We start from the raw sequence: 25,623 nt of genomic DNA on the forward strand, positions 1-25,623 counted from the left end.
TAGTACCCTGGGATACTAATTCAATGTTATTCACCGTGGTTTCTGTCAATTCAAACTTCAGTTCCCCTTGTCCTGTTCTTAGAATACAACTTTTTTTATAAGAGAATCTTGGTCTTTCTTTATCTGCTAGCATTTGTCATCTTCGCAGTAGAGGAGTTATATCGATTATTTTATTTTCCTTTCATTCTAAATTCATTCTAAATTTAGGTTATTTTTCATATATTTCAGCTGATTCTGAGTTTTTGCTTTCTTGACCTCATGTGTTTCTTGATCCATTTTCCATGTCTTGTAGTATCCATTGTGTTTCTTCACTAAATCTTACGCGTTGACTTCTTCTGTAATCTCCACATTGATTTCTTCTGCTATCTCCATTTCCCCCTGTTAAAATTCTTTAGCACTGTGCTGTTAATTTCTCCTGTTGAAGTTCCTTTTCCCACCAACATCACTTGCTTTGGAACCCTATTTTGCTTCACATTTCTCTGAATTTATAAAAGACATTTTTTTTCTAAGTCCAAGATATGTTGACTGAACTGACTTTTAGTTTCCCATGAAAACAAGTGATATTTGTGTAATTATCTTAGTAACAATAGGGAAGTATTGGCAAACGTCTTCTGGAATTTTTTTTTTTATTATTATTATTTCCTGCTTTAGACTGCAATATCTGGCTATTCTCTCATCAAGTTCCTAACCAGGTTTACACATGCTTCATAAATAAAAATGTTGGAAGTTTTCTAATACAGAAAGAACATTTAATCATATGGGATGATTATGTAAAACATTTAAAAAGTTCTGGGGGGAAAAATGCACAGCACTATTTATGGGGGCAGGGGAATTAAAAACAAAGTTTGAGTTGAAAAAGTTTTTGAAAAAAATAGGAATTGTGCTAGAACACATAAGTATAAAAAAATGTTATAATCTATGAAGTTTTAAAGTGCTCCATGGCACAGGTCCAGATTACTTGATGAACCATCTCATTCTGGTAAGACAAGCCTGCCTACTCGTCCTGCCAAAGGAAGCCTTCTAAGGATCCTGTAGTCAAGGAACTCTTAACTGATGGGATCCAGGAGAATAGCCTTCTCTGTTATAGCATCAGTCCTCATGAACATCCTGTCCCCAAGGGATGAGGTTTGCCCCTACCCTCCTTTCCTTCTGCAAGGACCTGAAGACCAGGCTTTGATGGTTGGTCTGGGGAGGAGACTACAGGTGGCTACATGATTAATCAGCTGACCCCACCTCCCCTCTGTGCTTACTGCTCCCCCTCCTCCTATCTTTTTAAAGTTCTTATTATTGTATTTCCATTGTTTATTTTTATTTGTTTTTATTCCTTTGCTATTGTTACATTTACTCACAGTAGCCCACAGTGAGATGGGGTGCAAATAAATTTAATAACTAAATGAATAAAAATATGTTGACTATTACAAGGCAAAACCTTGTGCAATATTGGGAAAGAGACATTAGCCAACAACAACCAAAAAAAAAAAAAAACTCACTCTGAACCGAAACTTGGAGAAACACAACAATGGAAAAATTAGCAGTGTGGATTCAGAAGAGACAATTGACCAATTTAAGGAAGAATGACATCTCTTTTTATCATATATCACATAACATGGCAAACTCAAACCAGTGCACAGATTTCAAGGGGGAAAAAAATTGATGTAAGGACTGCAATCAGAAATAATTCCAAGGCTTATAAATACATTGTAATTATCAATCAGAGTACCATAGGAGGGAATTAGAAATCAGGTAATTTTCTCCCCCCCCAAAAAAATTGGTTTAGATTTATTTTTAGATTTTTTTTAAAAAAAAAACTGCCTTTATTATTTTTGATAATTAATTCAAGGTGGTGAACTTTTTTTAATAATTTATAATTTTATAATTTTTATAATTAATTCAAGGTGGCGATCTATGTTTCAGTGTTTTTTCCTTATACAAACGTCTGCCTTTTTTTCCTTTTTATATCAACAGAATAATGATAAGACATTAATACCTTGTTCAAAATTGTATAGAGATTTCCAATTTTTTTTTCATTGATCTGAATTAATAAATGAAATAATGCAGTGCCCCCCACCAACCTTTTGGGCACCAGGGACCGGTTCCATGGAGAGAGGTTTCTCTTCAGACCGGAAGGGGCATGCTTTCGCATGCTGCCTTGCATCCTGCAGATGGGGCTTTGCTTGTTTGCACGGCCCGGTTTTTGGCAAGCTGGGGACCTGTGCCAGTCCATGGACCGGGGGTTGGGGACCCCTGAAATACTGAACTTCAAATTTCATGACAATTATATGAACTCCCTATTTATTTACTCATATTTTTATTCTTTTATCCACTTTTTTCTTCCCTTCTTCTGCAGTTATTTATTGTTTTCCCCCTAATGTTTTAATTTTTTTTTTTTAAGTTGCTAGGTGACACTTTTGGAAGGTTGTCGAAGAAAAAGGTGATGACTTAATTCACAAATGAGTTCTATGTTCCAATTGCACAGCTTCTTAAATCTGATTCAGTTGCTGAGGGAGAATCAATCTGCTTCCTGACATCTCTTTGAGAGAGCAAGTCAGTCAGTGGCATTTCTGACTGAAACATCTTGCTGCAACCTCACCTCCTGGAACCTGCAACATCAGGATTTTTCTACCCTTGCAAGTTTCCCATTTATCTTCTAACCAGGCCTGACACTGCTTACCTTGTGAAATGTGACAAGATCATAGGCAGATCTGGTTTGGCTGCAGGCACCCCCTGGAGAAAAAAAAAAATAACAAAGCAAAAACAGCCACAGGCTGGTTATATACAAATAAAATGTGACAAAGATCAAAAGGTTTTGTTTGGGGATTTTTTCCCCCCTTTAGAGTAGGGGGGGACGCGTGTGGGGAGCTTTCATCGGGAAGGCCCACACCTGTTTCTTCTTAACCAGTTTTACCCAGATTGTGGCCTTGTGCGTCATGTGAAGACAAGCAATTATATCAATATAATCAGAGTCAAATCCTAGGTAATTTACACATTAAAATGGGGGAAGGATGCATGGAATCAAATCAGTTTGTCTAAAGCAATTAAAGCTTTTAAGCAAACACTGGCAGTGAATGGGGGAAGAGAAAAGAGAAAAGAAAAGCAGGAAGGAAGGAAAGGAAAGGAAAGGAAAGGAAAGGAAAGGAAAGGAAAGGAAAGGAAAGGAAAGGAAAGGAGAGGAGAGGGGAGGGGAGGGGAGGGGAGGGGAAGGGGAAGGAAAGGAAAGGAAAGGAAAGGAAAGGAAAGAAGGAAAGGAAAGGAAAGGAAAGGAAAGGAAAGGAAAGGAAAGGAAAGGAAAGGAAAGGAAGTTTGCCATAAATATTCTTGGCTTTTTTTTTGTCACGAATTCTTTTTTAAGAAGGCCATGTATTTTTATTTTTATATTTTTTTCAATATTGCTTATTCTGAGTATATATAATTCCTCATATATGAGGAATTTGGTTTGTGTTTCAGTTAAGGAGGCCTTCCCCCATCCCGGTCATTTGCCTGGAAAATTCCCTATAGTTTGAATAGCAGTACATAAGGCAGATATTTAACAGATGGGGTTTCCCTTTCTGCTTCGAGTACATTCGAGGGCAAATTTCACAAGGTAAATTTGCAATTTCCTATATTGCGTTATTAATCAGAGGATCCATTCCAGAAATAAATTATAGCCACTTGGTTTCCACGTTAATCGGTGCATATCATCTAGGCAACATGACAGTAGCAAGTGTCTTTTTGCTTATTCTAAAAAGAAAGATACCAAAGGACTCCACATTGTTTTGCTCTTAAATTAGTACAAAGGCTCTTTCTCTGCACACCGACATACTGCAAGGTTGCAACGCACTCTGTAATGTGTGTGAAAAGGAACCACTCTGGGATCTTGTTAATGAGCTGAGCGTGCCCTGACATGCTTCTCTTGATCTCAGGTCTTCCTTTTCTAGCGATGAGCTGAAGCTCAAATTAAGTCTTCGTGTCCTACGCAGACAAAGTTTGAGGTCACAGCTTCGGTGTATGCAGGAAAGTTCTTTATCAAATAAAAATAAAGCTGGTAGCTTTTATGGCCTACATATCAAAGTCCCCCCAGTCCTCTTTATACACTACTGAACTACACAAAGTCTATTTTGGCCTTACTGTCAGTTGTTATTCTATAGGAGCTGTAGACAAAATCTGAAGATAATCAAGATGGTGTGATATCCTGATGGAAAATTGGATTAAGTATGGCTTCCAATTCCTATTCAACTATCAAAACTCTTAGTTCATACAGTATACAATCAAATACATAATACATGCCAGAAACATTAATATTTTCTTGTAGTGTTGGTTTATTGCTGAACCAAATGTCATTCATTCTATAATCATGGTTAAAGAAAACATGTTTTAGTCCACAGAGTGAACCTAGTCACTCTGTCTCACTCGTGAGATCCTTACAGCAAAGACGAGTAAATTCATAGTAACACATACTGTAGATATCACAAACACTGTGGTTAGAATATTTTACAAGTTTGTTCACTACAAATTCTAGAAGAATTGAATATATAGGGGCAGGGGTGAAATCCAAATATTTTCCCTATCGGTTCTGTGGCTTGGTGAGCGTGGCCGGGGAAGGATATTGCAAAATCTCCATTCTGACCCCACTCCAGGGGAAGGATACTGCAAAATCTCCATTCCCACCCCACTCTGGGGCCAGTCAGAGGTGGTATTTGTTGGTTCTCCGAACTACTCAAAATTTCCACTACCAGTTCTCCAGAACCTGTTAGAACCTGCTGGATTTCACCCCTGTATAGGGGGCTGCTAATCAACATATGCATTTAGGTTTAAGCACCACTAAGAATGTGACACATTTTAGATCATATTTGACCCTTAATTTCTCCTGCATTGCTTCAGAAATTTTCCCTATAGGGGAATTTCTTCATTTCTTCATCCTCATTAAGGATAACTGCTTAACCATTCCTTTTGAGAGAAAAATTAATTGTTACCACCTTCTTCTCCCAATTTAAAGAAAAAACATACCATAATTTATTTCTTTTAATTCATGCTCAGCTTTGCTTCCATCTTCTACTCAAATGAATCTATTTATTAATATCCCAATAACACTTCAGTAAATCCTAAAGCTGTTCAGTTAGCCAGTGTTCTTAGAAATCCTTTTCTATATTGATCCAATATAAATCCTTACTATTGCTTCCACAGTAGCACAAACAGAGAATACTTCCTTACTTTCACGAACTCTTCTTTGTTAATTTTAAGAGTGAATATATGTTGTTAGTTTATACTGTTGATGTTAATTAGGTATGGATACTTTGGTGCCAAATAAAGTTGTTTTCCTATAAAGTAAGTGAATCTGTAGAGTTAAAAGATATAATGCTACGTACATGCATCGTGCATCCTAAAGCTGATATCCCCTATGCTGATAAAAATGATAGGAAATAAGAAGGCCCTTCCTTTATTACAAAAAAGAGTTCTGTGTACTTAACTGGTTTCCTTTCCACGTGAGAAATAAGCTGATTAATAGCTGTTTTCAGAAGAAAACAATGTATATCTGTAATGGTTCTACCAAAGTTTTCTCTAGCTATCCCAGATTACTTGTCCTTCAACTCCTGAAATTCTTAACAAGCATATCTGAAAAATGCCAGATCAAAGGATGCTTTCTTTAACAACAACAACAACAGAGTAGAGGGAGACACCAGTGGTTTGATTTCTGCCAATTGATGCTCAAAATTGCCCACACACAACTCAAGATGCTGATTGTTGTTCAAATTCTATCTTGTGGGGGAGAAAAGAATGAAATCAGGTCACAATTCTTCTGAACTCTCATCCGTTTATTTGGTCTATATCCCTCTATTTATAGAAAAATGGTACATGTATTTATAGATATGTGGAATTATCCTCATATCCAATGATAGGACAATTCAAAAAAGATTGTATGTGTGCATGGCAGGTGTGGATAGAGGATATCATTATCTGAGCAGGTTGGATTTAATTTATGAATGCAGATGGATAGCTGCTGAAATAAATTCTACATTTAGTTAAATTCATTGACAAAATCCACTGCCTATACAACTTACATGTCCAGGGAATTTTATTATGAAGCTTTTATCCCTTAGTCTTTCAAGAGGCAATGTGCTGCTTAATATTCCTTTTGGCCAAGAGGTGAGACCAATGCAGACCCTTCCCAGATACCTGTGGAAATTCATCTGGGGAAAAGCTAGCCCATTTCTTTAGATAATTACAAGGGTGATAAAGCTTTGGAAATGTTTAGATGCTATAAATCATCATTTGGGGTACTCTCACTATTGTTATATCATTTAATACAACTTTTCTATTGCATGATGTGTTGAAAGTTATTTTTATGTATATAGTTTTGATAGCAAAATTAGGTTTGCCAGAGAAAGCAGAAGTAAAACAGATGTATTACTAACATGCTGAAGGGTATCAATATTCTTTTTTAAAAAAACAGTCCAGAGACTGTCTTCTTGGGCAACAGCTCTTCACCAATTATTTCATTCCCAAGAAGTCCCTAAGGATATTTCACTTGCAAGAACCATAAGATTGAGAACTTTAATTCACTACTTTTCTATAATATAAGACCCCCCCAAATCCATCTTTTGATAATCGTTGATCTAAAACAGGTTTCTAACATTTTCAAGAACCAAAAAGCTATGCCAGTTCTTCAGCACTTAATGCCCATCTCACTATCTCCAGTCATTAAGATGATATCAGATAGCATCATGTTTCATCCAATACAATGGACACATCTACAACTGATACAGCAGCATATACAATTGACCCAACTAGATAAGAAGTCCAGTGAAAATACCTGCTTTTAGCCAACTCTCAGTCAGCTCTAACTGTACTTTGACACTTCTGCAGTGAAGGTGAACCAGCAGGTAATTTCAGCCCATATCTCCATCAGCAGAGATATCTTTGTGTTTGATTACGGAGAATACTGAGAATGGACAGTTTTAAATTGCCTTTGTTAACATCAAACTCCAGAAGCAAGTGGGGAAACCCATCTGGTGACTTCTACATTTCTCTTTGCTGACTGTATATCCCTTTGCATTCCCAGATTATTAGAAACTATTTCACTGCCACATAGATATTCCAAAACCCAAGTGTGCAACACAGTAGGTTTTAGTTACTCTTGAAAATATTTTCTGTATCCATGAAGAAATTCCCAGTGTGGACACATTATATGAGTGGTTTCTAATCTGGGGCAAAAAAGTAGATGTATTAAAATATTGTGAAATTACAAATGCAATACCGCTCCACCATATTATCATCTATATGAAGCCGTTGGGTGAGATCATTCGTGGCTTTGGGGTGAGATATCATCAATATGCTGATGATACCCAGTTATACATCTCCACCCCAGACCACCCCAGAGATGCCCTTTCCGTGATGTCCCATTGCCTGGAGGCGGTGCGGGCCTGGATGGGTAGAATCAGACTCAGACTCAACCCCTCCAAGACTGAGTGGCTGTGGATGCTGGCATCTCAGGTTTCAGAGACCCCATCACTTTTGATGGGTGGGGAAAAACTTGCCCCTGTTGATAGGGCTCGCAACTTGGGTGTCCTCCTGGATGTTCGGCTGTCCCTAGAAGACCACCTAACGGCCAGGACCAGGGGGTCCTTCGCACAGGTTCGCCTGGTGCACCAGTTGCGCCCTTTCCTGGACCGAGATAAATAAATATTAATTAATCCTGAATGACTGTAGAATTTTAATATAAGTACATATGACACACCCAGCATGCTAAATTAATTATTATCAGAGAGCTATTGCAATCAATACCGTATGAATACATAATGATAAGCTACGTAAAATAAAGAGCTATTGCAAAAACAATAAAAATGCTATCGTTGTCAAAATTAGAACATACTACTAATTAAAAAAAAACAAAAACTCTGGCCCATTACGCTGAAGGTGGTTATGAAACTTACAAGAAGATCCTATGTATATTTTATCCGAAGTAAATTTCCCAGAGTTTAATAGAGGTATTTGCAATATATTGAAGCCACTTTGCCTTAAAGGATCCTTGGTCATTACCCCAAGACCTTAATATTCTCTGTTACTTCTAACATCTAGAATCAAGAAGTACTTTAATAAAGTCTAGTTTCTCCATCTATGCATACATTGGCATGGATTTTTCCCAACTGCTGACTTACAACTATGTGTTTGTGTGCCATCCCAAAACAAATGTTTCTCTTGAGGGATGGAAGGTGATCTGAACATGCTCTCGGTAATGCATTCCTGTTTTACCATGTGCAAATTTTCACTTGCTAATGTAGTGATTGGCTACTAATCCTGCCTGGATGGATCCAGGCCCCAAGCTTAGCCAAGGCTTTCCCATTGGCAGGGAGAGGAGATCTACAGATCAGCTTTGTATAAAGGAGCACTCCTCAACGAGGCACCGAGGCCAATAAACGCACACGCAAATAGCTTCCATTGAAAATAATTATACTTGAGGAGAAGTGATATGAGAGCCCCAGGGTGGCTGGCCCGTGATAGATATGTTATGCTAGCCACTGATTCATTACATCAACTGATTAATAAACAACGGGCAAGATGGGCTGTGAGTGATGCAATCAATACAAGCAGAAGACAGATGCCAGAGTGAGTAGCTTAGGGAAGGAGCTAGTGACAAACTTCAACAAAAGCATTAAGCTGATAGGGGCAAACCTGAAATCCTGGCATAATGGGCTATGAGAGGCATCCATTTTATTTGTTTACTTTTATTTATTTCATTGGTCTGCCACCAAAGCCCAGGGGCTCTTAGTAGATAACAATCTATAAGCAGCTAAATACAGCCACAAAAAAGAAACAACAATCACAAATACACACACACACACACACACACACACACAAAACAGGCACAATAAAGGTATCCCAAAGATGCTTTTCCAAAAGACAATTGGACACAACTGGACTTTCTTGGGCTTTTTCTTTTTCTTTGAAAATGTTTCGCTTCTCATCTTAGAAGCATTGTCAGTTCTCCGGAAGCTTTTTGGATGAGAAGCTAAATGTGTTCAAAGGAAAAAAAAAAAAAAACCCAAGAAAACCCAGTTGCCTTTTGGAAAAGCAGCTTTGGAACAACCGTGTCCTGAATGACTGAGAGTCTCCATAGACACAATAAAGATGTGATAGACAGAACAGATAAAAGACAGCTTTCCTTAAAAAAAGCTGTTTTTTTAAAAGCTGTTTCTGAGGGAAGAACGTTCCAAAGAATAGGACAAATATTTAAAAACACCTCCTTCCAAAGTTCCATCAGAGGGCAACTGCAAAAGGGACAGGATGGAACATGGAAGGAGTTGGCCCTGTTTGAATTGGTCAGATTGATAGACTAATATGGGACAAAGTCATCATCCAGATAACTAGGTTTGAACCACGTAGAGCCTTGATGGTGGTGTCCAGTACCTTAAATTGCATTTAGAAGCCAATCGGATCCCAATGCAGCTTATGGAGCAATAAAGTCACCAGGGTATACTGGAAATGTCCATCATTGTCCAAACTGCCACATTCTGGATCATTTGTATCTTCCAAATGTCCTTCTAGAGCAGCCCCACATTTTAGAAGTCCACACAGGAGGTGACTAAGATAGAAATGAGTATAGGAAGCCCACAATTGATCCCAAATTTCCATTGCTAAGTGAGACAATTGTTAAGTGAGTTTTGCCCCCATTTTATCACCTTTCTTGCCTCAGTTGTTAAGTGAATCACTGCAGTTGTTAAGTTAGTAACACTGTTGTTAAGTGAATCTGGCTTCCCATTGACTTGGCTTGTCAGAAGGTCGTAAAGATCACATGACCCCGGGACCCTACAACCATTATAAATATCAGCCATTTGCCAAGTGTCCTAATTTTCACCACATGACCATGAGGATGTGCAACGGTCCTAAGTGTGAAAAACAGTCATAAGTCACTGTTTTCAGTGCCTTTGTAACTTTGACTAAACAAATAGTTGTAAATTGAGGACTACCTGTATGATTAAGTTATCTCAATCCAGGAAAAGTCACAGCTGGCATGTAAGATTTCGAAAAGCCCTCTTACCCATAGCTGCCACCTGGTCCTTAAGCAGACGTTATGAGTCCAGGAGAACTCTGAATTTCACACCATTCTAAGCAGAGAATGCAAAACCATTCATAATCAAATGAGAAATTTCTCTGGAGTTAGCTCAGCAAACCTCCAAGCACTAGGCCGGTACTTCTATTGCATCACCTATTTGGCTCAAGGCCGAGAAGTATAGCAGGGTTATCATCAGCATGCAGGTGACACCAGACCCTGGTGCCAATAATAGATAATCTCCCTCAGCAGTTACATGGAGATATTAAAGAGAACTAACGCAATGAGAGAGCCCCTGAGTCACTGTCCAGAGGAATGGCCTTCAGACACAAGTCTCCTCTCCCTGCAACTAAACTTCCTTTTAGAAAGGAGAAGGAACACTGCAGAATGGCAGCCCACCTCTCCAATCTCGTAGACATAAGTTTTATGCAGAGGTGGTATTCAGCAGGTTTTGACCAGTTCTGGAGAACCGGTAGCGGAAATTTTGAGTAGTTCGGAGAACCGGTAAATACCACCTCTGACTGGCCCCGCCCCCATCTATTCTCTGCCTCCCAAGTCCCAGTTGATCGGGAGGGAATGGAGATTTTACAGTATCCTTTCCCTGCCACGCCCACCAAGCCACACCCACCAAGCCATGCCATGCCTACCAAGCCATGCCCACAGAACCGGTAGTAAAAAAAAATTGAATCCCACCACTTGTTTTATGTACTAAAATTAAATACATTTAAGGGAAAGGAGAGTTTGTCACACATATGACCACCTCCTGTTTGGACTTCTGAAATATGGAGCAATTCCCTGCAATTTCTGGAAGAATACAGATCCAGGAAATAGCTTTATAACAATAAGCATCTGATTATTACCACAACAACAGCCTACAAAGATAAATGAATCTGGGGGTGGGGGGGTACAAAGATCTTAATGCAGCCCTGGATCTTCAACCTTTATGGTCCTGCCCCAGACCACTCCTCAAAATGTAGCAACTGGCTGGGTAGCTTACATGCCTGTAACCAGGTTAGTGTATTTCCTTTGACTTTCTTTATTCAGCTCCATGGAGAACAAACTGTTAAGATCCTCCCCCAGGGCTGTCAGGCTCCCTTGTTGCTCAGGGAGCATCACAAAAAAAAGCCCATTTGTTTACCCTTCTCTTCTTTCTCTGCCTGAGACAGCAGAGTGGAGGTGCGTTTGACTGTGCATTTCAGCAATTTTGTTCCATCCTCAGCAAGAACAATCTGCCTGAGAGCTTTGGAAGCGAAGCAAACCTACCTTATTGAACATAATCGCTCCCCAGACGAAAGGGGGTAGCTTGAGAGCTCAGGGTGGCAAGAGGTCAGCCCTTGTGTTCGGATGCTCAAATTAGCAGCTGAACCGGCAATGATTTTTGCCCACTTGTGCTGGAGCTTCCCTTGCCAGCACATGGCCCAGTGGTGGTGTGAGCAAAGCAAAAGAAGCAGCAGCCGGGCAGTGTGTGTGTGTGTGTGTGTGTGTGTGTGTGTGTGTGTAATGTGTGTCTCTTGAACCGCCTCGCTTTGGAACTTGCAGCAGGAAACAGGGAAGGTATCAACATGGAGCAGATGTGCCAGGAGCAATCAATGCTCTGTCTCATGATTACAATGGGATCTCCCTGGGGCCGTGCATTGCCATTCAGGCACCAACAGGCAACCACACACAGAAGTAAAAGATGGGCAACTATGTTTAGTGATCATAATGCATCACGTTATTTTCACCAGACTTGCTGTGTGGGAAGAGGAAAGGAACACTCATTGATGCTAATCGGGCCCAACCAGCACAGCTAAATAAGAAAAGGGGGTGAGTGGAATTCTTTTTTTTTAAGCTCTCAGAGCTAAAACGAAAGTTTGTTTTTTAAAGTTCTGGAAGGCAACCATTCTTTCCCTAGAACTTTTTGGCTGAGCACAGAACAAGGTGAAACCTTTTCCAATGTTGACTAAATGAGCCATTATTATATTTCTTACTGAAAATGGCATACGTTTCCCCCACCCACCCACCCTTTTCAAAAATTCATTTATCAATAACTAGGTATAGCCAGTTACTCACCAGTATTGATCACAATATCTATAAGAGTTGCAAAGTACCTTTGCTCAAGGTCACCGTAAGGTGAAATTATGATCAATATGAATTGACTGCCTGCAAATAAATTTAAATAGCTGACATAATTGCCAGAGGTGCCCATTTGAAATTAAGGTGGACCGCTTCAAAGAGAGGGGAGAAGGTTTATGCAGTTTAGATCAGCCTGCTGGAACAGCCTTGCACAGACATCTGCCATATTTAAAAGGTACCATAAAATCATATTTGCTGCAGTGTCAAATAATTGAATGAATAACCATATATTTTCTTCCCCCCCCCAAAAAAAATAGTAATTCAGATAAATAGCACCGTCATTGAAGTTTTTTCTTGAGAATCTGAGTACAAATGCAGCAAAGTCTTCATGGTGTAGGCTGAAAGTGTTGCACTAGAAGGAGAAAAGACCTGGGTTCAAATTCATCCTTAATCATGGAAACTGGCTGGGTCACTTTGGCCCATCAGCCAGCCAGTTTTTCATAACCTAATCCACCTTCCAGATTATTGTAGGGACAACAAAATTGGAGAACAAAATGTTATGTATGGTGGTGCCTTTTGCTCCTGGGTGGGAAAGGTGGAATATAAATATAACAAGTTAAAACAAAATAAAAGCAACACAAAGCAAACTGTATTTACCAGGCTGTTTTACAATAACTAAATCTAGCAGGAAAGCTATAATTGTAAACATTTTCCCCCTTTTGTTTTTCTTCTCCTTATTTCTCAATGGCAGAGATGCATGGAATCTGTCTGCTGTGTTTGTAGATTTCTCATTGTTCTGATTCAATCATTGCCCTGATTTGATTGATTCATTATGTGCCATCAAGTCAATGTCAACTCTTAGCGAGAACACAGATAGAATTTCTCCAGGAGGACCTGCTCCCAATCTGTTCCTTCAACTCTTCCAATGATGCACCCATTAACACTGAAACTGGGTCTGTCCGCCTTGAAGCTGGTTGTCCTCTTCTTCTCTTTGCCAGCATTAGAGCCGTCTTCAGAGAGTTGGATCTTTGCATAATGTGTCCAGAGTAGGATAATTGGCAGCTGGTCATTTGGGCCTTGAGTAAAAACCTTGGGTTGATTTGTTTAAGAATCTATAAGTTTATTTTCTTGGCTTTCCATGGTATTCTCAGGAGTCTTTTCTAACACCAAAGTTCAAAAGTATCAATATTAATCCAAAATCCAGGAAATTGCCACGACAAGCTGTTGTTCCTTTTTAACCTTCTAGATTGAGCCATATTGCAAGGGTAACCAATGTTGCCCTAGCACAGTGATTGCTAACCTTTTTGCCGTTGTGTGCCAAAAGCGGGGGTAGTGAGGGGGGATTGTGCACATGCGTGTCCATAATTCAATGTGCCCCGTCCCCCCACGCATGAGCGTGTGACTCCCCCACTCTCCCCCCCCCGCTTTTGGCACGTGATGGCCCGGTGGGCCCGGTAGGGCCATTTTTTTGCCCTCCCCAGGGTCCAGAGCCTTTCTAGGAGCCTGGGGAGGGCGAAAACAGCCTTCCCCACTCGCCCGGAGGCCCTCCAAAAGCCCAGAAACAGCCTGTTTCCCGACTTCCAGTGGGCCAGGAAGGCCTGAAAATCAGCTGGCCAGCATGCACATGCATGCTGGACTGAGGTAGGGTAATGTTTGCGTGCCCACAGATATGGCTCCATGTGCCACCTGTGGTACCTGTGCCATAGGTTCGCCATCACGGCCGTAGCATTTCATGCTGCAGAACTAATAAAGCTAAGTGGAACTGGGATTGAATTGGAGACCAGAACAGTGTCTGAGTTGGATAGGCACAGTTACAATTTTTTTTTTTAGTAATCAGCTTTAGCTACATGGAAAAAGAAAAAATATATAATTAGTGGCACTGTCTTTTTTTTTAATAAACAAACTTCTAGACTTTTATAATCTTCAGATTTGTCCCTTGTACATCTCCCTGGCCTGTCTCAATCTATCCATGCAAAACTATATTTTTTACAAAAACAATGCAAACAATCAGTAGGTCCAGACCTGTCCAATCAGTAAACAATTTCTATAATAAGGGGCTTGCAGGTATGAAGTTATATTATCTGCTTGCACCATTCACTTGAAAAAAGGTTCCACGTCTTGGGCTATCAGTGGTACTGGTGGAATGGATGAGTGGTTTGGGGGTTTAAATTATGACATTTTAATGTTGTAACGCAGGGGTCCCCAACCCTCCTGGTCTGTGGACTGGTACTGGATCTCAGCATACCAGAAACCAAGCCGCACAAAAAAGTGAAATCCCATCTGTGGGATGCAGACAGCATGCAAAACCACACCCCCTCTGGTCCGTGGAAAAACCTCTCTCCATGGAACCAGTCCCTGGTACCCAAAAGGTTGGAGACCACTGTTGTAGGCTGCCTGGAGTCATCATGTATCAGGTTGTATAAATTTATTTAGTTAATAAATAAATAAGATGTTCCCCAACACAATATATAGTAGGCATGAGGCCCAATTCTTTCAAGAAGCACTGAGCAAATTGATTTGGACCAGGGGTGGTATTCACTTACCTTCGCTATCGGTTCGCAAATGTGAACGCATGTGCCACCTCCGTGCATGTGCAGGGACTTCCGCGCATGCGCAGATCATCAAAAACGGGATGTGATGATGTTTGCGTGGGTGGGCGGAGCCTCTCGCAGCCACTGCTACTGGTTCGCCTGAGCCAGAAAGAAACAGCTGAATACCACCACTGATTTGAACATAGCATATAAAAGGCGACCTGCAGATGTTAAGAAAAGTTTTCTTGATTTTGCTTAACACAGTTCTACTACAATACTATATTTATACCAATGTCCTGAAGCTCAGTCTGATTAGATCCCAATTCTTTTGCTTCTATAGTATGCGTTGAATCCACACCATAATTTTGAAAAAAAAAGTTTAGTACAGATTAGTGATAAGGATAAATTGTACACATTTATACATTTTGGGATCATTTTGATTTTCCTCTAGAAATTGACCTGAAGCTCAAGAACCTTATAGGATTAACTTGAAGGAATCCATTTAAATAATCAAAATAAGAGCTTTAGATATACCAAGATGTCTGAAATTCTCTCACAAAGATCTTTTGAAATCTGAGCTGTTAACTCTTCCCACCTCTCAGGAGACTTTTCCACCTCTTTCAGGGCCACCACCCATTCTGGAGCCTCATGCTATGGCATGGATTTGAGGAACACAACATTGGGAACAATCCCAAAGGTGCTTTTTCAAGAGGCAACTGGACTTTCTGGTTTTTTGTTGAAGACATTTCGCTTCTTATCTAAGAAGCTTCTTCAGAGCTTCACCTTTAGGACAACCATGACCTGGATGACTGAGAATCTCCATAGACGTTGGAAATGATGTCTCTCAAACACAAGGAATTCATCCTAAAAGAGATCATCAGGTGAACAGAAAATTAGCAAGAAGAAAATTAGCAAGATAAATAAATCTGATAGTTACAGATAGAAGTTCTATATCTGAAGGTCTGCCCCTTCTAGGTCTGGTATAAAAGTAAGAATAATGATATGGGATGGCTGAGGCATTGAATTTTCCACCAACTCTTAATAGCAGACTTTACCGGTTCTTTGGTCTCCTAAAAACAATCACCCCCAATAAGGTGATATTTATTGTATTGCCACATACAATACTAGGGATTACTAGGTACATTTTATTTTCTGCCAATGAATTAGCAGATGAAACATTTTATGAATATCTGTTCTTTTTTTAGTATCTTTTTTTGACAATGCTTCTCTCTGGATCAAATAGAATACAATTCAATTTCAGAAAATGGAGTAGTTCTGAAAAAGTCACAAACTTTGCAAATTCACAGACAAATCAGTTTCCAAAGTTATCAATGTGCTGCAACCCTGTGCTTAGACCGATGGTACAGACTAGTCAGACATAAATGGTTTCCATTAGAGCCATCAAATATGTGTGGTAAAAACCTAATTGACCCTTAGCTGGCAGGACAGAGATACAGAAAACTCTTAAATTGTCTATTCGCTCCCGTCCCTGATGACATATTTAGGTGGATAAGAGAGTCTGGTGTAGTAGTTAAGGTGTTAGCCTACAAACCAGGAGACAGTGAGTTCTAGTCCCACCTTAGCAATGAAAGCCAGCTCGGTGACTTTGGGCCAGTCACTCTCTCTTAGCCCAACTCATCTCACAGGATTGTTGTGGGGTAAATAAGAAAAGGAAAGAGTATTAAGTATGTTCACTTCTTTATAAAGGAGGGATAAAAAATTTAACACATAAATAAAGCAGATAAATTAGTATGCAGATTATCATTCTGGCTTTCTAATGAGCAAGGTCGGTCTTACAGTGAGGCAAAGTGAGGCAAGAACACTTGTGAGGCAGATGTAAAGTAACAGCAATGCCATTCAAGGGTATTTCTCTTAAACATCCCCCACTGTTGCTATCTCTGGCAGTGGAAAACTATGTATGACACACTGATTGTCTAAATTAGCTCACTGCCTCACTTCTGAATGTGGAAGAAAGAAGGAGCATAGACAGAAAATGAGGGGGCTCTGCCCATCTAGTCTGGTTATTCCTCATTTAATAAATTTAAACAGCCCTCTCAAAGCCTTGTATAAAAATATCCGCAGTGATAAAATAAAGCAGAGCTAGTTGTAGAAAGTATACACCTTTATAACAACTTGCATGGCTCAACCAACAGTCGTTAAGTGGATGAAGAAGCAAAACAAAGACACGGCTTACTCTCTACTAACCTGACATTTAGGTATCTGAGTTAAAAGGGATTATGGTAGCAAGCAGGGCAAAAATTCAAATTCAATAGCACACACAGAAGAACTATTGCCGTCTTAAAAAGGCATGTTCCAAAGCAGAAAAGATATGCAATTCATATCTTAATCACTTTCATAGAGGCCTAGTTGAATTATCATATGCAGAGAAGTTAGGTAGGCTGAATGTAGTATTCTACCAAGATCTAACATGAGCTGACCATTCCCTTGGGTTTATTATTATTTTTCCATCCTCCCATAAAGCAAAAAGCTTTATTATCCTAAGTGATGTTGGGGGAAGAAGAGTGGAGCGGAGGAGAAATACCCCTACTATTCTGACAGCCTCGCTTTCATCTTTTTACCCAGGTATTCAGCTTGCGTGGAACGGGACAAATGCATATAAAAACAAGGCTTGGGATTTGCTCCCGAGAAATCTTCAGAGCAAACGAGCGAGCCTCCACCTTAAATGCATTTCATTAGACAGCAGCACAGAAGCTAAGGTGGTCAATGCAATTAAATTCAAAACCTGAATGTATTGAACTTTTCTGCAATTATACATGGGTCATCTCTGGACAATATGTTGGCCATCTGCTAGCATCTGTGCTATTCCCTCTAATAGAGTTCCTGCTGTGGCTCCAGGCCATGAGAGGCAGCACGAAGCGGGTCACATATTGTGTCTTTCAGCCATATTTAGGTCACAGAGTGTTTAGCTCCCCCCCTCTTTTTTTTTTCCTTCTCTTTTTTTTTGGGGGGGGGAAGTGGGGCAGGCAAGACCATTCTAGTTTTTCACAAAGGCAAATAAAAGGCAGAACACTTTCAACTCAGGTATTTAAGATCCCCGTGAGGTAAACAGTTCCCTTTGCTTTCCAATGAGCTTCTTTGAGCCTCAAGAGGGTGAATTGCTCGGGGTTTTTTAAAAAAATGAACCCTGCAAAAATGTTAAGAGCCACAAATGCTGAATTCTCATCAACATCTCTTGTGTTGGGCAAAAGGAAAGAGCTTCTTCCAGCTCATATGTCCTGACTGAGACCTTAAGTGACTTGATGGGGGTGGGGTGAGGAAGAGAGGATGTCATACCCTTTTGATGCTTTTACTCAAAAAAGCATCAAATTTGTGTTTACGCACAAAGTGTTGAAGAGAAAAAGTCACATGCACTCAAATTTAAAAGTTTTTATTATATTTCAGGCAGAGGTAAAATTCCTTTTTTAAAAAAACTGGGCTGAAATCACCTGATCTTGGAAGATTATGCTTCTAGCAAAGAAGAATTGTGTTTATTCACATTTCCAAACATAGAAAATTCAACTCTTATTATCCTTCAAAATGAAGGATAGCAATTCTACAAATTTTGTAAGCAACTGGTGTGTTTGTGTGTGTGTGTGTGTGTGTGTGTGTGTGTGTGTGTGTGTGTGTGTGTGTAAATGCACGCACACACAGAGACAGGCAGTCTTTGACTTATAGCCATAATTTAACCAGGAATTACAGTTGTAAGTCATGCCAGTTATTAGGCAGAGCATCACGTGACCAACCTGATTTTATGACATTTTTTTGCAGTGGTCATTAAATGAATGCGACAATCATTAAGTAAAGCCATTGTTTGCAGTGAATGTTTTTTGTCAGAAACCAGAAATAAACACTGGTTTCCAGCAAAAAAAAAACCCATAATAAATCGCAGTAACATCACCATAGGATGCTGCAAATGGCTGTAAGTGCAAACTAGTTGCTGAGTACCCAAAATACAATCACATGAGTGTGGAGGGGGGAGACAGTCAGCAAATGTTTGAATACGGATCATAAATTCCTGTTTTTTTGGGGGGGGGTCATTGTTACTTTGGTCACTAAGTGACCGGTTGCCAAGCAAGGACTACATAAAAAGGATAAATCTGCATATATATGCTCTGCAGGCAAAGTGCCATGTCAAGACAATACCCTGCATGGCATCTACCATCAAAAAATAGCTGATTATTGGAAGACATTGGGATATCCTATTGGTGGCTGAAAAGGACTGGATTAAAAGTAAGGTGACCAACTTTTTTACAATGAGAAAGAGGACATGTGCGTGTGTGCCTTGTCATGTTTTGGTAAGAAGTAAACTTGCATGCAGTGCACTCTTGCGCGCGGCGCACCCTCTCAAAACAATTCTCCTGTGTGGAGCGCATGTGCCTCATAATCGCGTCTCACTGCACTGTACCGAGCCCTGATGAATTGTCATGTCAAATACAAATACGTCACATCACATGCAACGGATCGGATCGGCATCGATCGAATACGGAGATTTACAGATTAGTCTTCAAATATCAAAAAGGAGGACATGTAGAAGGACATTTTTTGAGAGAGGACAGAACTTACGAAAGAAGGACTGTCCTCCCTAAAGGATGACTATTGGTCACCTTATTAAAAGGCAGTACTGAGACACAGATCATAGCAGCACAAGGACAGGCCCTAAGCACTACAGCCATAGAAGCATTAGCAGCACAAGGACAGGCCCTAAGCACTACAGCCATAGAAGCATGAATCTCCACACCAGACAGGGCCCATGGTGCAGATTTTGCAGGGAGGCCTCAGAGACAGCCCAAACAGTGTAATATGCAGGCAGGAACAGCATATACTGAACACCACAACCATGTGCTGCCATTGTGTATAGGAACATCTGCACAGCGGATGGTCTAGACCAGGGGTGTCAAACTGGATTTCTTCGAGGGCCAGATCGGTATTGTAGTTCTGCTCCGTGGGCCGGCAGATGTGACGGACACCTCCTGCAGCACCCTGCTGGCCAAAATTGGGCACGGGGGCCATGCATGACTCCCCATGGCCCGTTTTTCCTGACAGGGTGCTGCAAGAGGCCATCGAGGCTGAAAACAGGCCTCGGGGGGGCTGTGTGTGGTCCCCCGTGCCCCGTTTTCACTAGCAGAGGCACCATGGGCCAGTCCTTTGCTATTTCCAGGCCAGGCCCATAGGCCAGATTTAAGCAGCCCGTGGGACAGATTTGGCCTGCAGGCCTTGAGTTTGACACCCCTGGTCTAGACCTTCCCAAGTCCAGTTGGGAAATTCCACAGAAAGTCATGAAGAATAATAAAGCTAAGATCCTGTGGGACTTTCAGATCCAGACAGACAGGTAGTTAGCAACCAATCAAGCAGACATTGTAGTAGTATACAAGGACTAGAAGACAGTGGTGCCAAGTGACAGCAACAACAGGAAGAAGGGGTATGAGAAGCTGTAGAAGTGCCAGGGCCTAAAATACGAATTGGAAAGAATGTGGAAAGTAAAGGCCAAAGTGGTCTTGGTGGTGGTAGGACCACTTAGGGCTGTGAATCCTAAACCAGGAGAGTGACTTCCACAGATCCCAGGAACAGCATCAGAGCTTTCTGTCCAGAAAAGTCCAGTGCAAGGAACAGCTAAGATCCTGTGCAGAACTCTCAGATTGCCAGACCTCTGGTAGAGGACATGGGATTAAGGAAGACACAGACCAGGGGTGAAATGTAAAATCTGTTACTACCGGTTCTGTGGGCATGTTTTGGGGGAGGGGGTGGTAATGTGACTGGGTGGGTGTGGCCAACTTTTTTTTTTTTAACTTTTCAAAGCATTTTTTCTAATGCTTTGAAAAGCTTCTCTGCCGATCAGGAACTCAGCTGGGAACGTCAGAGAAATGCCTCTCTGCTGATCAGGGAACTCAGCTGGGAACGTCAGAGACTTTTCAAAGCATTTTTTTTACCACCTTTTCAGCCAAGAGATTGCAAAAAAAAAAAAATGCTTTGAAAAGCCTCTGATGATCCCAGCTGAGCCGCGCAATCATCAGAGGCTTTTTTTTTTAACTTTCAAAAACATTTTTTCATCGGAAGAGGTTGTAGAAAAAATGCTTTTAAAAGTAAAAAAAAAAGCCTCTGATGATCATGTGACTCAGCTGGGCATGGTGGTGGTGGTGGGGGCGCAGAGATTTTTGCTACCGGTTCTCCAAATCACCCGCCACCATTGCTACCGGATCGGGCGATCCGGTCCAAACCAGGAGCATTTCACCCCTGACAGAGACCCAGTGGTGGGATTCAGCCAGTTCGGGCTGGTTTGGGTGAACCAGTTGTTAAATTGCTGGCTGGCTCTGCCCCGCCCCACCCAGCCCCTTCCAGGAGTCTCCCCGCAGCCCATTTTTGTTCCCAGGAAGCTGCATGGAGGCCTACTAGGCCCAGAATGCAGCACGGGGAAGCGGCACATCCCCCCACAGCCCATTTTTGCTCCCAGGGGGCGTGTAGGAGGCCAAGTGCTGCCTGTCATACGCCCTGGCCATGCCCAGCATGGCCATGCCCACCCAGCCGGTCATTAGGGCAGAGAACTGGTTGTTAAATTATTTGAATCCCACCACTACACAGACCACCTATAAGGCTGAGAAGAGATGGAGATGGAGAGAGAGAGAGAGAGAGAGAGAGAGAGAGAGAGAGAGAGAGAGAGAGAGAGAATAGTATTTTTAAAATGAAAGCATATTAAAGTCTGTATTCATAAAATATGAGTGACAGATTGGTGAAGGGTATAAAAGCATTGAGCTAGCTTTCAGCTGAGTTCTAGCTCTGGCTTAGGCACAAAACCAGCTGGTGGACCTTGGGCCACTCATTCCCTGTCACCCAAGGAAGGAGGCAATGGCAAATCAAGTCCAAAAAATCTTGCCAAGAAAAATGCAGGGACCCAATTCCTGGCACATGGTTGCCAGGAGTCCAGATAGCAACCAGGAGGGGAAAAAAGGTACAAAAGGGTATATTTTGAAATTGCAAACTTGCAAAGAAAAAATGTCTTTCTACAAAGATACACACAAGTGTGTGTGTCTGTGCATGTGTAAAATCAAACTAGTAAGGAAAAGGAACAAACTGAATGTTCACATTGGAGGATAAAGGAAGAAAGTCTGAAACAGGGTTGCAGCATGTAACACAGAGAGCTAGGTTATATCTACAACAGATTGGCTATCTTTGCAACAGTCAAGTCACATCCTTCACCTTTGAATCCAGAAATGTTGAATACTGCTCTTAAGATAAAACTTTGAATGGGAGTTCTGGAAATAATAAAATCAGCTTAGTTTCAGAGTAAAACTTGAAGATGTGGCCAATATAGACATGGGGAATATGTACTCGGGAACAGGAGGAGGAATAAAAGCCATGGTGGCGCAGTGGGTTAGAACTTTTGGCAGGCTAACTCTGCCCACTGCCAGCAGTTCAATCCCTGATCAGCTCAAGGTTGACTTAGCCTTCCATCCTTCCAAGGTGGGTAAAATGAGGACCCAGATTGTTGGGCGCAATAAGCTAACTCTGTAAACTGCTTAGAGAGGGCTGTAAAGCACTGTGAAGCAGTATATAAGTCTAAGTGCTATTGCTATTGCTAATAAGAACAAACTAAGAAGGCCAAATCTACTCATAGTGTAGACATATGAAGGACAGTGTTTCTTCATATAGCAGGGTAATCCCATTCATTTAGGAGGTAAGGCAATAGCCTTGGTCCAGGCAGTCAAATAACCATTTTTCACATCATACAAACTCTTCCCAGCTAGCATCCTCCAGATGTGTTGATATCACAATACCCATATCCCGTATGACAATTAGTGACTGGAAACTCTGGGATTTATGGTCCTCTAACTTATTCTGAGGATGCCGAAACCTAGATTTTTGACATCAAGGCTGTATGGAGCCACAAGTCATCTTGTTGACAAAGGTATCCTGAATTACAATGACCATGTAAGTAGCTTGTTGCATACGTATCAGATTTATATATTTTCAAAGGGAACACAAACACATAAAGAAATGAAAATACTTACCTATTTTATACAAATGCAAAGGTGTGTGTGTGTGTGTGTCTGTGTGTGTGTGTGTGTATGCATACACACGCCCTGAGTCTTCAGAGAGGGGCGGCATACAAATTGAATAAATAAATAAATAAATAAATAAATAAATAAATAAATAAATAAATAAATACACACAGAGAGAGAAATCGCACCATCATTTAAAAATGCATTACTTTTACAAAATTGGTGGGATCTGGTTATTAAATGCAGTCTCCTCCTCTGTATCATGACCAATATTAGCAATTTCAAGTTTGACATCAATTAGCCAGTTGCTTTTACCCTTATAGACATATTTATAATGGAAAGGAGTGCATTTAGGCTTTAAGGTCCTGCCAACTAATCAATTTGATGAACTAATTGATAATGAATGTTAATTGACAACTAACAGCAGTCAATTAATTGCATTTCAGATGCAGCTCCAGGAAGCTGAGCTGAACATTATTTCACCTCAAGCTACTCAAATAATAGCACGCGATGACTTTGAACAGACATCTGAGGTCAACGCGAGCATCCTTCCCTATTTATTATTGCAAGATCACAGCAGATTGAGTTGATGAAAACAAGGATGGGTGGCTGAGTTCAAGTTGTAAGGACATTTCAAGAGGATGGTCATTTAATGGAACCCATGGCCAGGGACAATGAAAGCTTGGCCATCTCTTTCTTTAACTCGAGAAAGTTTTTCCCAAATTGAATGGAAAGATACAGGATTTCGACCAAAGAGAGAATTTCACTTGAGGAAAGTTTGGTTTGAATATACAGCAAAGAAGTCTTCTTCTCCCAGGGGTGTGTTTCCATGCAGCTTCTGCTTGAAGGAAACATTCAGAAACAAATGCCATTAGCAGTCCCATGTCTTTTTTTCATAAAAAGCTAGTCAGTTGCACTAACCACAGTTATGAGATCTCCCCAGATTTTGAAGTTACAGCAAATTATACATTTAGAGATGCTTAGTTGGTTTTCAGGGGTCCTTGGTGCTCTCTGAGCTTGGTTGTTTTCTTGCAGACATTTCATTACCCAAAGTAGGTAATATCTTTGGTGATAGTAAGGAGTGGGGTATGCTCTCAATTTATATTCTAGTGGCTTGTCCTGTCCGTGTTGGTGGGACTAATCTTGAAGGTTGTTTACTGTTACCTTGTTTGGCAGTTCCATGATTGGGTATTGTTTACTTCTTGATTGTGGGCCTGATATTAATCTTGGTGCTAATTTATGTTCATTTGGGTGTTGATTGCAGGCAGAAAGGAAGAAGAAGGAAAGAACCTCCAAGAGCACCACCCAACATCACTGACAGAGCAGGTCACTAGAATATAAATTGAGATCTGCAAGAAAACAACCAAGCTCAGAGAGCACCAAGGACCCCTCATTTTGACCATGGGCTTCAAATATTCTTCTTTATTGGTTAGTTGGTTGTGTTTATAGATAATCTTATACATCAGCACTGATGATGTTACCTAGATGGGTAATAAAATGTCAGCAAGAAAAGAGCAAAGCTTGGAGAGCAAGAGGGCCTCTCCAGTTTCATACATTTAGAACATTGCCCTATTTCAGGGGTGGGTTCTACTTACCTTTACTACTAGTTTGCAATGGGAGCGCACGCGCATGCGCAGAAGCTTCTGCACATGTGCAGATCATACCTTATAATGTCTGGGAAGGTGGGCGGAGCCTCCCGCCACTTTTATTACCGGTTCGCAAGAACTGGACAGAACCGGGAGCAACCCACCACTGCCCTATTGGCCAACACTCTCTTGAAGCAGTATACAGTTCACAATTGTAGATTTATCAATGATCTAGGCAATTAAGACACCACCCCAAATAAAGCACAGGGTGATTTTACATTTTTAAGCCATAATTCCTCAATTTTGTTTTATCAAGTCCACAATTGACTGGGTTCACACAACACGCAGAGCCAAAACTCAACCTATTTCAATATACTGTACTTTAGCGTGATGCGTATTGTGCTTGCATTCAGGTTCTAATTTCAGAACCCGATTCTTCAATTGTAAAGAAACTATGATTTGCGCTTAAACTCAGATCCATGCATAACATTGAATCATGGAACATCTAGTGATTTTGCTTTGCTTGAACAGGAGTACCCCGCAGTGTCTGTAGCAAAATGTAGTAGCGTAATTTATTTATTTATTTATCAAATGTATTGGCTGCTTATCTTACCACAGGGTAACCCTGGTAATTACAGGGTAATTGTGTAAATGCCTCCAGTACTTGCCTGCCAATGTCTGATACAAGTACTGAATTTGCAACACCTGCCTAGTGATATTATCTTTTTATAACCCATGGATTTTCATGACAATTCCAGGTAAGGTCCGTCTCATTTGGAGAATATGCAGTTTTTAGTATTCCCTATATCATAACAGCAAAATATGAGCTTGTTCCTGCTCTCAAATTTTTTTCAGTGTAGTCATCATATATATAGTTAGTTAGTTAGTTAGTTAGTTAGTTAGTTAGTTAGTTAGTTAGTTAGTTGTATCCTGTCTTTTTTATCATTTTTACAAACAATCCAAGGTGGTAAACAATCCAACATATCCAACTCATCCTATTTTTCCCTACAACAACTACCTTGTGAGGTGGGTTGGATTGAGAGAGAGAGTGACTGACTCAAAGTCATCCAGCTGACTTTCATGGCTAAGGTAGGACTTGAACTCAGGGTCTCCTGTTTTTTAACCTGGTGCTTTAACCATTATTAACCAGTTAATCCTTGCAATGAAACTGGGTAATATAGTTCAATGTCAGTTTACCAATTCAGATCTAAAGCCAACATCAAACATCTGTTCAACACATGTAAAGAATATTCTCCAGTTTGGATGTAACCACAGCCATAAGTTGTTGTTGTTGTTGTTTAAAAAAAAAAACAAGTCTATAAGAAAGAAATGAAATAACATATGATCCTATTCTAGCAAGATGAATGAAGAATCCAGGTCTAAAGGAGCTGGTTTAAGATTTATCAGCAATCATGGACCCTTAAACTGATTTT

General features: G+C 40.6%; 1 long non-coding RNA gene across 2 annotated transcripts in view; it reads left to right on the forward strand.

Moving 5' to 3' along the window:
- The window catches only part of LOC132710782 (uncharacterized), a 128,633-nt gene that overhangs the window by 9,024 nt on the left and 93,986 nt on the right, over positions 1–25,623 (forward strand). Inside the window, exons 3-5 of one of the 2 annotated variants that reach the window (XR_015731116.1) lie at positions 11,752–11,830; positions 15,235–15,491; positions 23,869–24,032. The exons of the other annotated variant lie outside the window; for it this stretch is intronic. This is a non-coding gene — a long non-coding RNA (uncharacterized LOC132710782). The remainder of the gene's footprint in view (positions 1–11,751; positions 11,831–15,234; positions 15,492–23,868; positions 24,033–25,623) is intronic. 2 annotated transcript variants of the gene reach the window in all.

Source organism: Pantherophis guttatus, chromosome 1, assembly GCF_059756535.1.
Source record: "Pantherophis guttatus breed Tessera chromosome 1, ASM5975653v1, whole genome shotgun sequence".
Classification (NCBI taxonomy): Eukaryota; Metazoa; Chordata; class Lepidosauria; order Squamata; family Colubridae; genus Pantherophis; species Pantherophis guttatus.